Raw genomic sequence first — 12,516 nt, forward strand, 5'->3', positions numbered from 1 at the left:
CATCTATTTAGTGACTAAGGACTCAGAATTGTCTTTCTTGTCAAGGAAATTTCAGCAGTTGGAATTTCATCTTTATTCTCCATTGGCAATTAAGGGATAATATTTCAATCCGATCAAAGGAGTATTTTAAGCACTCTGGGGTTAACATATGTGAAGTCTATGTTACTCTCCTGAAACTGATGCAAAATAGATTATGTCAATGTGCTTTACCCAACTTAGCCAAGTTTCTCAAGTGTGCATTTCCTGCTTTTGTAAATTTCTATGTTTGCAAGATTTCTATTGTGTTCTAATTATACATATTACTTTTCTTCATTTTTCTTGTTAAAGTAGTTTAGCACCTCAGTCATTTGAGGTTATCACTGATTTCTTTAATTTCATACCTCCCCTAATTTATTAGTGAGCCTATCTTCTATCTCTTTTTTTACTGATAGGATTGTAAAACCTCATCTTTTCTCCTCAATGCTTTTTCACTTTCCTTATCTCAGGCTCCTTTTTTCCTTATTAACTTTCTGCAGCCTATTAAGTCTCCTGCAAGCCTTATTGATGAAATATATTCTTCCTTGGTTCACATTCCACTTCTCTGATGGGAAGTCTTTAAACTCTGTGTGTGTGTGTGTGTGTGTGTGTGTGTGTGTGTGTGTGTGTGTGCGCGCGTGTGTATACATACATTTATCCTTGTAGAAAGGACATATTTTAAATTAATTCAGTTCACATGATACAATTACAGTATCTTCACCATAGTCTTCTACCTTGGGCTATTACTCTCTAACTCTCCCTCCCTACATATATATACAATTGTTCTTTATATCACAGTATTCATTTTGGTTTTGCTCACATACTCTTTTAATATTACATTCGATCTCCTTAGATATTAAATGGTTAAATGAAGTAATAAATTGGACCCTAATTATTTATTTATATACTTCTGGAAAATAAGACCCAATACTGGAAAAATAATAAAGAATATAGCGTTTGAGAATTAGTGGAACCATTTAAGAGAGCCAACTTCCTCACAGAGAGTAATATAAACTCTAGCTTATAGTTTTAAAAATAAATATTCTATGATTAGAAAGTCAGATATAAGATAAATAAGTTGTCTGAGATCTTTTTATCTTTAAGTAATATTTCACAGGAAGTGTATTTGACATACCATTAAGATATAAGGCCATACTTAACATCACTTCTAGGAGAGAGTTCTCCACCCACAATGTTAGCTGAGGCAGCAACACATGTGGATTATATGAGTGCCCCTCCCTACTCCTGGACAGAGATCATGTGACCCAAGAACAGCCTAATCATTGGTTGGCTAATTATCTATGAAATGGTCTGGTTTGAGAGTTCTGATCTAAGTTAGCTGAGCCAATTAATCTGTATTCTTGCACATAGAAATCCAAAGAGAATCAAGTAGCTAGCTATAAAATCTAAAATGCAAAGACTGCATTCAGAGAGGCAAGATGAGTCAAAAATCAATAAAAAGAAACTCTGTGGCAACTAGAACAATTAAATATTGAAAGAATATACATTATAAAAGTGGTTTTCAATGGGCAGAAGTGTAGGTATACTGTCTGTGAAAGAAGATTCTCAGGGCATGGCTGGAAAAAGCTTGACAATATCTTGCTAGAGATTCAGAATAAAAAGTGAAAAAGACAGACACATTGGCAAGTTGTTGGGAAGCAGAAATAATGAAGGACTAGAGAAAAATTCATGAATTCTGGTGCTGAAATTGCTAGAACTGTCATAGATCTAGAACTTTCATCTACTTACAGTATCTCTAAGACCACATACTAATATATTTTGCAATCTAAGATTTTAATTAGCTTCTCTCTTACTGTCACATTTATCTTTATAATAAATTACCACCAACTTAAACTATCTTCAGTGAGTTTCTTTTCCCTATAAAGAAATAGAAGCCAAATAGAAGCCAAATAAAAATATTTGCTCTGGTTTTATTCCATAAGTACTTTTTCATCACCTGGAATGTACAATGTGTTGTGGTTGATGATATGGAATATAAATATATATAAATTAATTGTATACAAGTTCCATTCTCTAGGAGTTTGTCACCTAATAGAGGGAAAAAAAAGCCTTATAGAAATAATTGTGACCTTAATTAACATTGAACAAATGATAAGACACTTGAAAAAGGAAAGGTAAACACAATAAGAAGTCCTTACTTTTCCTGTATTATATTCAGTTGATTGAGAGTCCTATGTTAGTGAAGACTAAAGCACATGCTACTAATAAACCAGTGGGTCAATGAAGAAATCAAAGAGGAAATCAGAAAATACCTTGAGACAAGAAAAAATGTAAACACAACTTTCCAAAATCTATGGGATGCAACAAAAGAGTTCTAAGAGGGAAGTTAGTAGTGATACAGGCATACCTCAAGAAACAAGAAAAATCTTATGTAAACAACCTAACCTACCATCTAAAGTATTTAAAAAAACAGAAGAGCAAACAAAACCCAAAGTCAGCAGAAGGAGGGAAATAATAAAGGTCAAGAAGAAGTAAATAAAATAGAGACCGAAAGAAAAAAATGAAGGACAAAAGAAAAGAGCAATAAAGCCAAAAGCTGTTCTTTTTTTCTTTGAAAAGATAAACAAAATTGATAATCCTTTAGCCAGGCTCATCAAGGTAAAAATAAAGAGGATCCAATAAACAAAATAGGAAATGAAAGAGCAGAACTAACAACTGATATCACAGAGATATAAAAAATCATAGGAGAATACCATGAACAGTCAAACTGGACAACCTACAAGAATGGACAAATTACTAGAAACATATAACTGTCCAAGACTGAATCAGGAAGAAATATACAATCTAAACAGACCAATCCATAGTAGTGATAATAAAAGCTATTTATGACCAATCCACAGCTAACATCATACTCAAAGGTGAAAACCTTTCTTCTAAAATCAGGAGCAAGACAAGGATTCCCATTCTCACCACTTCTATATAACATATTACTGGAAGCCTTAGCTACAGCAATCAGACAAGAAAAAGAAATAAAAGGTGTCCAAACTGGAAAGGAAGATGTAAAACTGTTACTATTTGCAGATGACATGATACTATATATGAAAAACCCTAAAGTTTCCACCAAAAACTATTAGAACTAATAAATGAATTCAGTAAAGTTGCAGGATACCAGATTAAAATACAGAAATCTGTTGTTTTTCTATACACTATTAATGAACTATCAAAATAAAAAGCAAGAAAAAAGTCCTGTTTAAAATCACATGAAAAACAATAAAATACCTAGGAATAAACTTAACCAAGGACATGAAAGACATATATTCCGAAAACTCTAATAAACTGGTGAAAGAAGGTGAAGATGATACAAAGAAGTGGAAAGATAGCCCGTGTTTATGGACTGGAAGAATTAATATTGTTAAAATGTCCATACTACTCAAAGCAATCTACAGTCAATGAAATCTCTCAAAATACCCATGACATTTTTCACAGAACTAGAACAAATAATCCTAAAATTTATATGGAACAACAAATTACCCCAAATTGCCAAAGCAATCTTGAGAAAAAAGAACAAAGCTGGAAATACCATGCTTCCCTCACTTCAGACTATACTACAAAGCTACTGTAATCAAAACAGCATGGTACTGGCACCAAAAACAGACACATCAATCAATGGAACAGAACAGAGAGCCCAGAAATAAACCCACATACTTATGGTCAATTAATCTATAACAAAGGAGGCAAGAATATAAAATGGAAAAAAGACAATTTCTTCAATAAGTGATGCTGGGAAAGCTGCATAGCTACATGTAAAAGAATGAAATTAGAACATTTTCTCACACCATATACAAAAATAGATTCAAAATTAATTAAAGACCTAAATTTAAGACCTGAAACCATAAAACTCCTAGAAGAGAACATAGGCAGAATACTCTTTGACATAAATTGTAACATTATTTTTTTGGATCTGTCTCATAGGGCAAAAGAAACAAAAGCAAAAATAAACAGATGGGAACTAACTAAACTTAAATGTTTTTGCACAGCAAAGAAAACCATTAACAAAACAGAAAGACAACCTACTGATAGAGAGAAAATATTTGCAAATGATATGACCAATAAGGAGTTAATATACAAAACATATAAACAGCTCATACAACTCAATATCAAAAAAATAAAATAAAATCAAAGAACTCCATTAAAAAATGGGAAGAAGACCTGAATAGACATTTTTTCAAGAAGATATACAGATGGCCAACAAGCACATGAAAAGAAGCTCAACATTGCTAATCATCAGAGAAATGCAAATCAAAACCACAGTGAGATATCACCTCACACCTGTCAGAATGGCTATCATCAAAAAAGTCTAGAAATGACAAACATTAGAAATAATGTGGAGAAAAGGGAACGCTTTACACTGTTGGTGGGAGTGTAAATTGGTGCAACCACTCTGGAAAACAATATGGAGATTTCTCAAAAAACTTAAAATAGGGCTACCGTATGACTCAGCAATTCCACTCCTGGGTATATATCCAAAGAAAACAAAAACACTAATTAGAAAAGATACATGCACACCAATGTTCATAGCAGTATTATTTACAATAGCCAAGATATGGAAGCAACCTAAGTGTTCATCAATTGATGAATGGCTAAAGATGTGGTATATATGTACAATGGAATATTACTCATAAAAAAAGAATGAAATTCTGCCATTTGCAACAACACGGGTGGAACTAAAGTGTATTATGCTTAGTGAAATAAGTTAGACAAAGAAAGACAAATACTATATCTTATCACTTATATGTGGAATCTAAAAAATAAAACAAATGAGTGACTATAACAAAACAGAAATAGACTCAGATATAGAGAACAAACTAGTGGTTACCAGTGGGGAGAGGGAAGTGGGGGAGGGGTCAAGACAGCAGTAAGATACTGAGACACAAACTACTATGTATAAAATAAGTAACAAGGATATATTGTACAGCACAGGGAATATAGCTATTATTTTATAATAACATTTAATGGAATATAATCTATAAAAATATTGAATGACTATGTTGTATACCTGAAACTAATATAATATTGTAAATCAACTATACTTCAATAAAAAAAAGTTTTCTATGATACACCTCACATAAAACATCTAAGAGTAGTGCTTGATCCGAAACACCAAACTTAAGTAAAGCATACAGAAAAAATTTTAAGAAAAGTTTGGTTTTCCCCTCATATTCAGCAGTCTCAGAGTTGAGAAAAATAGGGAACTGACTCTATAGCCTTATAGCATGATTTTATTTTCCAAAAAATAAATATGATCACTGTCCCAATACAATTAATGGCAAGCATGTCTAAGTTTTACATATTAAAAATTTTACTCTTTATTGTTATATCAGATTTTACAAATCATATCTCTAAAAAAATGTCAGCCTTCACTAAAATCTCTTTAACAAAGTGAGAAAAAGACTTTCATTAACCATAACAGTTGTTCAGAGTTTGATATGGTCTATCTGAGGACAATGCAGGAATTATCTGAAGTCATCACAATCATGAGCAATTATGAGTGAAGACTATTATGATTGCACTGACAAGACAAGGAGAAGCAGGTTAAGAGAGCAGCAGATGAAATTCCGATTAAAAAATTAGAATGATATTTCAACTCTAACTGAAATATGCTTTTTTGGCAAGAAGAGAGAATCCCTTTTCCCAGAAATTTCTGAGGACAATGCAGACTACAGTACAGTGCTTCCCCAAAGCAGAAAGAGGAATTCAGATTTTCCATTTGAATTAAGTTCTGATTCTGACTCTAAATGTGTATTTTTTAATAACAGTAATTCATAAGCTTGAACAAATAGTACCATACTTTACAGGAAGAACTTAACTGTATGTGCATAGACATCTATAGATATCCATCCATAACTACCTATCGAGCTTTTCAAAGCATCTTACAGTTATTTCTTGGAAGTACAGAATTTGCTTTACATGTTTACTAATGCATTCATAAAATATTCATTGAATGTGAGTTTTATGCTATACATTGAGATGGTTGCTGGAGGTACAAAGGTAATCTACACTATATTTTAGGAAAAGATTATCAACCAAACTTACTGCCCTGAGATACTCTTTATGTATCACCTCTGGCAGTGACCGAGGGATCAAGTTTATTAAAGTAGCTTGTCTTTTTTCCTTGTTGTGTTTTAAATTATGGCATTTGAACAAACAGTCCTAAATATGGAAATAAGAGAAAAAAAACCCCATATACCCTTTATTACACAAAATCTCAGGATGTTTCACAATAAGTACCCCCTACAAGCAAAACAAATTGACTCAAGCTAAGTTATAATATCGATTATATGCCTTTGTTTTTATACAATCAACACTTCTTTAACTCTAGAGTCAAGCTATTGAAATGACTAATTAAAATATTATTAAATTGGGTCAGTAATGGAATGGTATATAGATCTAAATTGACTTTTAATAACCTTGGATTTTTTTTATTTTCTTGAGCAATAAAAAGTGAAATATGTGAATTAAATTAAGTGTATTCACACACTGTACAGTGCAGAGAGCTGGGATTAGATAGTTTATGAAAGCAATCTAACTTTATATAAATAAACACAATAGCCATGATGAGTTCTTTAAAAAGAATGAATCAGACAAATAGTCACAACTTAGTATTTAGAATTGTAAGCCATAAAAAGAACCAAGTGGATAAAATAGCCTTCCCACTGAGCATAATATTTTGTATTATCTTGTACAGGAGATGAAATTTACAGAAGAAACATTTTACCTTTAATGAACTCTAATTTTGATAATCGAGTTGCCAATTAACAGAGTAATTGCAAGGGTAGATTAATGTCACAATTCTCATTCAGTTATCTCACAGCCACTCTCTATGTATGTGGTAAATATTCAGAGCACATTTTTTTTCTTTAGCATTTCCTCAACCCAGATTTTACCTTAACATAATTGACAAATTTGGAGGGCACATTTTACTACAAGAGCCTAAGGACCTGATCCTATCATTAAAAGCACCCCAGGAAGAAAAATTCAAATGCAAATTTCAACTGACCTTTGTGGAAACAACTCATATTATTTTGTATCAGTAGCCACTAGAGATTTGTCTGGCTATATATGGATTTCCACATCTGTCAGCTATAAGTGCACTTCATCTGTCTGCTAAATCAGAGAGCCAGAAATAGATGACAGTGATCAAGGCTTTGAGCTTCTCTTAAATTAGTCACATCATGAGGTAAAGTTAGTTTGTCCATTGGGCTTTCATTCTAAAGGTTTACTGCTAAGAAACTTAGAGAAAATAATACATCAGGAAAGCAAATGGAGTCTTACCTATTCCTTTCTGTGTTTTTTCTTTTTTCTTCTTGGAATGGAGTGCTGACCAGACAGTCTGTCTCGGGGTAGGTCCTGCTGGGAGAACTGAACATAAATTACTCTTGTTTGCAGCTACCTAAGCTCTGCTACCAAAACACAACAGCAGCAAGAGATCTATAATGAACTTCACCTGTGCCCAGGTTCCCTCTGCAGATCCCTGTTTCTAATCCCCTACTGTTTCCTTCCTTTGTGAACTGATTAAAAAAAAATAAAACCTTACTCATCCTTGGACATGAGTCCAGGTAATATGCACACCAGCTGCTAGTGTGGAAAATGCATTGATTTCTTTCCTTTCTTCCTTTCCATCTCCACTCCTCATTAAATACAGGGTCAATGTGATGAGATAGGGAAGTACAACCACCTGTATAAGAGAGCACACTTTTGCCTGGTATTTGGCTTCCCAGTTTGACCATTAGACTTCAGAACATATTTTCTAAACGAAGGTTAAGGAAAAGCAAGGCATCTCTGAATCATTCTTTGTATCATCTGTGTTTTATTTTCCAGGGTGTTCACATGGAAAGAGGTGATAGGAAGAAAACTATGTAGAGAAATATCTTTCTGTAGAAATTTCAAGAAAAAATGTTTTGCCCTTAGCCTGATAACTAGATCCCCCTTCCCGCTTAAGACTATTAGGAAGGTAGAGGCTCTATATCAAAAACAGAAGAAAGCAAAACAAGTTTAAAATCTGCATCCCTGATTCAAAACTCCATCCCTACCGATGGATTCACTGCTGCTCAGGTATAGGAACCTTACCCCAATGGTAAGACTGCATCCCTTATGTCATCTGACACCTAGAGGTGCTCAGTGTTGAATAATAATTGGCCAGTTACTGACAGGGCACATTTGCTAGAAGTCCCACATTTTTGGGGGTGGGGTGGGGTGGGAACATCTGTGTTTATTTGAGGCAGCAGGAGGGCTCCAGTGTGGTGGTGGAGGGAGGGGGCCCGAGAGCAGCTGGATTTCGGGCAGGGAGCAGATTCCTGGGTCAGCAGCCTAGACCTGGGGACAGTGGAAGGTATGTCTTCCTAAAGGCTGCCCTCGAAGTGAGTGAAATGAGGTGTGCAGAGATGCCAGGGGAAAGGGGTTCTGTGCTGGCGCTTGGGGCTCTAGGGGCTGCGGATGCCGGGATCCTGACGCTTACTCCCATCCCCGCCCCCCGACACAGGCCGAGACCTGGCCACACACTCACCCGTTCCCGGCAGGGCACACGGACCAGCGCCTCTCCACACAGCACATCTTCCGCACCTGCGGGCGGACAGGGCCTGGACAGGGGCAGGCCTGGGATCAGGTGCCCCTCTCACAGCATGTCTCTGGGACGTGGTTCTGATTCTGGGGCCCCCAGGCTCTGTTCCCAGGTTCCCCCTGGAAGGCTGACCAGGAAGTAAGGGTAGCCGGCAGGTGTGTGGGTGCAGAGGGCAGGCCTGCCTGTGGGGACCCAGGGCCTAGAGGGTGGGCTCTGCAGGGGGAGGAGTCTAGGGGAGGAAGCTTCGAGATCCTCTTGGGTCTGGGAGGAGCCGGGCTTTCCTTCCTTTCTGAGCTTTGGGAGTCTGGGCCGGGCACAGGGTCCCGGAGGTCAGGGGCCAAATCGTAGCAGAGCTGACAGCAGGCTGAGCAGGAGCCCGAGGCCCAGCACAGCGGCGCTGGCCCGCAACGGTCGGCCGCACTGATGTTACGCAGGAAGCTCTGGCAGCAGCGGATGTCCACGGACGCCACACCGAAGATTGACGCTCGGGATGGGGCAGAATGGGGAGTAGCCCTTGTTCAGGGTGTAGCCAAAGTCCACCACGTTCCCGATGCCAGCGGATGCAGAGATGGTCACACAGTAGTTGTCTGTAACGGAGCAGACGGTGGGCTTCAGGCAGTACCAGTTGCTGTTCTTATTCACGCAAGAGAAGCACACCAGGGAGTGGGCTCGCTCCATACCCAGGAGGGCAGCCAGCAGCACCGGCAGGAAGACCTTCATTCTGTAGGGGACTGGCGTCCCGGCTGGGGTCTCACGAAGCCAAAGAAGTCAGCCCGCCAGCGGACGTCCCCAGCCGCGCAGTCAAGCCTGCGCCTGAGCCCGAGCCCGCGGCAGACCGCTCTAGAAGTCCCACATTTTATTCCATATGTATGGAAGTGGAAATTACACTACATAAAGAGTTTGATCTTCACTCTCCCAAAGATGTTCAATGTATTCCTAATGGCCTTGATTTTATGTTTGGTTTAGAGAGTTTCAAGGACAAATATGGGCATGTTGCACATAACCAGCTTATTATAATTCATTATATGAGTGTTAACATTGCACTTCTTGGCGAGTTCTTGATGCATGCCAAGGGTCATTTTCCAGCCAAAACTCTTAAGGTAGTATCATCAACTCCTCCACATTAAGGTTAATAATTAAGTAGAGCTTCCAAACTCATGTTAAACGATTTAATATGAGTAATCAGAGCAACTGACAACTACAATTGTAGCAATTGAACTACAACTTAGTACCTACTGCCCTTACAAAGTTAATATCTACCTTAATAATATTTCTACCCTTCCTCTAGCTGTGAAATAATCTAGTGTTAGTCTAGTTTCTAAGAAATCTAGTCTAGTTTCTAAGAAAGTCCAAGAGATATTCTTCAGTTTCTCAGGCAAGTATATCTTCACCTAGGAGGGCTGGCAACAGTTGATTATTTGTTCTAGAATAATCAGGAAGGACCTGACAATTATATTTACTTTGGTTACATGGGTGAGAAGAGTGTAGATATACAACATAATCCTGTCAAACACACCTTTTACATTTACACTTAAATAAAATATATACTTTATAACTTCATTTTATATTTAATAAACAATATTTTCAAAATTAATGTTATCAGGTAGAAAGAGTCAGGCTGACTATGGAAGAGGACACAGTCTGTTGCTCCAGATCATAGACAGGAAATGAAGGCAGCTCTGTGACCTTAAGCAAATTATTTTAACTGTATTTTCCTTACCTATAGAACAGAGAAATTACAGCCATTTCATAATATTATTGTGGAAATGAAATATTGCTTATAAGTACTTAGCATATTGTAGTCAATTAACATGAGCAAGTATGTAAAAAACAGAGACAAAAGCCTATGAATAATTATTTTCCAGTTCATTAATTACCTCTCATTTCTCTTTTTAGTAATTATTTACTTTATTTTTCCTACCTAAAGATTTTCTCAGGTACAATTCTTGAAATATGGCCCTGTCATTTCCAGTGTGTGTTGCTGTTATTGTCACAAGCATTATCTACTTTCTGCTAAATGCCAAAAAGCAGCTGCAACATTCCTTCCCCAACATTGACATTTCTCCCCATCCCCTCTCTCTCTTTTCTGGATTCTTATGGTCTGATACATCTATTTTTCTAAGATTAAATATGAATTTCCTTTTAAAGTAGACTTGTATTCTTATATTTAAATAGTATCTTTATAGGAGGGTACAACACAGCATCTCCTAATTTTCCATGGGGGAAAAAAAAAAAAAAACCCAAAACAAAAAACCCCTGAGAACTCAGAAAGAAAACTAAAATCCATACCTTTTATACTATGTTAACATTTATGTTTTGAAGAGATGGATGAAAACTCTAATGCCAGAATCTGGAGCAAGTGTAGAACTTTATCTAAACCCACCTTTATTCATCATCTCAGAGTCTCTGGAAGTATGAGGCAGCCAAGGGGTTAGATGGATGGAATACTGACTGGGAGTCCCACACCACATCCTCTGAGGATGCAGCTCATGGAGACCAACAGTAAAGGAAACAGAGCAGGCTTATAGTAGGATGGAGCTGCCTTGAATGCAGTGCACTCTGGGAGTAGACCAAGAGCTGTGCACATCACACTCTATTCCAGCTCTTAATCCAAAAATATTTTATAACCACCCAAGTCAACAAACCAGACAAGTATACATTGTATACCATACCTGATTCACGTATCAAGCCTACACAGAAATTATTCACCTAAGAATTTATAAACACAAAAAATAAAGTGAAGCAAATATTAACAAACATAAAAGGAAAAATAACATAACTAAGGCCACAGAAAATAGATTATTCATATACATTTCTTTAAAACAATTTGAAAATAGAAGCTAAGCTAACAAGACATAAAGTAAAATTAATAGTTCAAGAATGAGGAACATATGTTCACTGATGGTGAGCACTGAAACCAAGTTTTACGTTTTAATACTGACTAGGAATCAGATTAGGAGAAAAGCATGTAAAAAGAGAAAAGAAAAAGGATGGAAAAGATACCACTTCAAAATGTATTCCAAAAATTAAAAAATGAAAATTATGGAATGTATTTGAAAAATATAAAAGTAACCACTTATAAAATTTAAAATAGGACCCAGAATTTCCAAAACAGTAGAAAGTATAAAAGTGAAAAAGACAAGGAGTAATTAAGGAAAAAAAGATAAAACTAAATAATTGAAATCAAAAATACAAAGCTAAAATTAAAAAAATACACTAGAAAAATGCAAACTAAAAGAAATCAGGACTTACTATTGAACAAAATACTATTAAGCAGGCAAGAAAAAAAGGCTAATGTGTACCCAAACTGGAAAAGTCATAAACAACTTGAATGTATCAAATAACAACACTGCACTGGAAGACATAAAGGAAAAGCTCTCAGGAGGGAGAAAACATGGAATAAAGATTAGAAGTAGAATAAGTGTAGAGGGTTTTAATAAACTCAGTCTTAAGCAGGTGAAAGTGGTAAAAGTAATCAAAGATGTGCAGGATTTGGAAAATAACATTATTAGACATTTTTAATAGTTACAAAATAAAATCTTTGCTCCTAAATTTAAAAAGTACTTATTTAAAATATGCACAGCACTTTTAAATTGAAGTATAAACTCATAAATTCACAAAAAGAATGTAAACCTCAGTGGCTTATCCCACAGTGGACATCCATGGCACCAGTGCCAGGCTGAAAAGTAGAAGCTTCTCAGTACCCCTGAAGCACATTTCATGATGCCCTGTTGTCATTACTTCCTGTTTCCTCCCCAAGGAGAACTATTATGATGACTTCTAATACTATTGATTTATTTTACTTGTTTTTCAACTTTAAGTTAATGGAATTATATATTAGCTATTCTTTATTTGTCTAGCTTCTTTAGGGAAACATTATATAATGAGAATTATACATGTTGCATAAAACAGTTATTCATTTA

The 12,516-nt window shown here is 36.0% G+C and overlaps 1 pseudogene; it reads right to left on the reverse strand.

The window, feature by feature from the left end:
- Window positions 1-8,923: 8,923 nt before the first annotated feature.
- LOC103071778 (lymphocyte antigen 6E pseudogene) lies at window positions 8,924-9,313 on the reverse strand (annotated as a pseudogene).
- Between the last annotated feature and the right edge of the window lie 3,203 nt (window positions 9,314-12,516).

This window comes from Lipotes vexillifer, unplaced genomic scaffold (assembly GCF_000442215.2).
Source record: "Lipotes vexillifer unplaced genomic scaffold, Lipotes_vexillifer_v1.1 scaffold1746, whole genome shotgun sequence".
Lineage (NCBI taxonomy): Eukaryota > Metazoa > Chordata > Mammalia > Artiodactyla > Lipotidae > Lipotes > Lipotes vexillifer.